Source organism: Priapulus caudatus, unplaced genomic scaffold (genome assembly GCF_000485595.1).
Source record: "Priapulus caudatus unplaced genomic scaffold, Priapulus_caudatus-5.0.1 Scaffold58, whole genome shotgun sequence".
NCBI classification, from domain to species: Eukaryota; Metazoa; Priapulida; class Priapulimorpha; order Priapulimorphida; family Priapulidae; genus Priapulus; species Priapulus caudatus.
In genome coordinates, this window is record NW_014577119.1 from 540,991 (window position 1) to 543,597 (window position 2,607).

At 44.9% G+C, this 2,607-nt stretch overlaps 1 protein-coding gene across 1 annotated transcript in view; it reads left to right on the plus strand.

The window, feature by feature from the left end:
* LOC106821065 (sulfotransferase family cytosolic 1B member 1-like) overlaps nt 1-2,607 on the plus strand; it is an 8,035-nt gene that overhangs the window by 614 nt on the left and 4,814 nt on the right. The gene's annotated exons all lie outside the window — the stretch shown is intronic.

The following is a 2,607-nucleotide window of genomic DNA, read 5'->3' on the forward strand; positions in this document are numbered from 1 at the left end:
GCGAGAGAGATATATATATATATAGAGAGAGAGAGAGAGAGAGAGAGAGAGAGCGATAGAGCGAGAGAGCGAGAGAGATATATATATATATAGAGAGAGAGAGAGAGAGAGAGAGAGAGAGCGATAGAGCGAGAGAGCGAGAGAGATATATATATATATAGAGAGAGAGAGAGAGAGAGAGAGAGAGAGCGAGAGAGCGAGAGAGCGAGAGAGATATATATATATATAGAGAGAGAGAGAGATGTAGTCAGGCGTCCACTTGTAGCTACGTTACAAGCGTGAGTCGTTAGCAACCACGAACAACTTCACTTATTGATTACGCCATGAGAGAAATAAAATTGTGACGCCAAACTGCGTTCACGCACCGGGCAACGGTTAGTGTCGAACTGGAAGCGGAGGAGAACGGGGCAACCTTTCCAGCGGAGAGTATACATCATCATCATCGTCCACTCGCACACGGACAGACGAAGAGGTGGCGCGCTTTATTCTAACAATCGTCTGCGGGTTAGGCCTGCTCACGTTCGGTAAGAAAAATTACTATCCATGCTGGTTTTTCTGCTGCTTTGTCCTCCAGCAACTAGCATCTCGCATAAAAATTGCATATATACCTACTGTATTGCTACTTTCACAACATTTCTTCATAAAATCTAAACGAAATTTACGAAAGTAGCACCACAGGATGTTTACAGTGTTTACACATGCGGTACACAGCCGAGCGAACGTTGTGCTGCATTAACAGTTTATTTCTGTGATAACACATGTTATACTTTATTGATCGATGTTTACTTGGTACGAAATTGTGAAATTTGTTTAAATCACGTTATCTACATTACATATGCAATCAGGAAACAAATATAGTGTTTTTGTTCCAGGAACTATTTGCACTAGCGTAGGGCTACTATTTAGCGTCCTCTGACACTTCGCTCCGTATAATTTATTTGTATTTGCAAGTATGCTCACAGTATGTGTATATAGGCTTTTTGTTGCGAGGTTTTATCTACTTTAATGGCCTGGTTACGTACAACACTGGTCGATGCATTCGAATCCTCGACGATCCATCGTTTAAAGCAGCGCCATGAATAATTGCTGTTGCTACAATGGCCGGCTTCGTTGTTAAGTAAGTTAACCCCGTTCCCGTAGAGACAGTCGTGGAGACCCGCGTCTGTGTGCGTGGCTGGGTAGTGTATGTTTCGTATTCATTACAAATAAAACGAGACGTGAATCAAACAACATGTTTATTGATCGACTGTATGCAAATCAAGCTGCAAAGCAACACGTCATAGTGACCAAAGTCAATCAAACAGCAGACTGCTTTACTGATCACAAGTTGATTGTTTGTAAGAGTCATTTAACCATAAAACCAAAGAAGAAGGGCACAAAGCCTTCCAGAAAGCTTGACACTGGCCTCAACAATAAAAGAAAAGAAATGCTGGAACAGTTCTTGAATGAAAATTTGTCTGATTGCAAAGAACATTGGGAAGAACTCAGAGAAGTGCTTCAAAATGCAACCAAAAACGTATTTGGAAAGAAGTAAAAGAAACAGAATGACTGATTTGACGAGCAGGATGGAGAAATCAGAGAGCTACTTCAAAATAAGAAACTGAACAGGAATGCTCTTGGTAGGGGCCGGTAGTTTGCGTATTGCCCGTATAGGACGTTCCCCCGGTCGCGGTCGCGTGCGCCTTGCCGCGGAACTGCGCGCAAGATTCGCGCTTAGCGGGCAGGATCAACATCTCTCAGGCGACGCTTCTTTGGTGTGCGGTCTCTCATCTGGTTCTATAGCCCAGCGGGAGTTAATGTAAGTAGGCTATAGTACTAGAGCTAGCAGAATGCACGACAACCTTTTCACTATTTATGGCCGTGTTACATAGAAAATCAAAGAAATACCTAAAGCTGTCGCTTTATTAACATCTTACCTTCACAGCACAACACACACACGCGCGCGCGCACACACACGCGCGCGCACACCACGCGCACACGGACCGCACCCACACACGCGCACACAACGCACGGCGGACACACACATGTCACCAAACGCACACACACACGGCACTACTAACTTTTATGTAAGTGTGGACATCCCATTGCATCTCTAAAACGACAAGACGCATCCGCTAACGTCGCTGTGGAGAGCGTGCGCGTCGGGCTCCCAATTTGCGGCACGTCTCCACTGCGGGCAGCGCTGAAATCTTGAACATCGCCCCGCGGTCGGTGCGCATATCCCGCGGAACTCGCGTCTCATCCGCGCGCCAGCGCTCAGGATCTAACAGCAAACTGTGCCAACGCAATCTTGTATCATAGTCTCTCTGATGTGGCTAAAATATTGGACGACAGCTGTACGTCATTGAAGCGACGAAACAAGCTACACAATAGCAGCGGCTCAACTTAGACGCCTATTGGTTCTGATTGACCCCAGAGAAAAAAATCACGCGCACTGGATAGCGATGATTTCATTGGCCGGTAAGAAATGTCGTATCTTCCGCTAATGCAAGATTCCATTTGTTTTGAATAGCGAAGTTTGCGTGATTTTTAATGTCGTGATGTTTAATAAAATAAACGTGATTAAAAGAGGAGAATACTGCAGACAGTGTTTTGTAATGAGAGTAA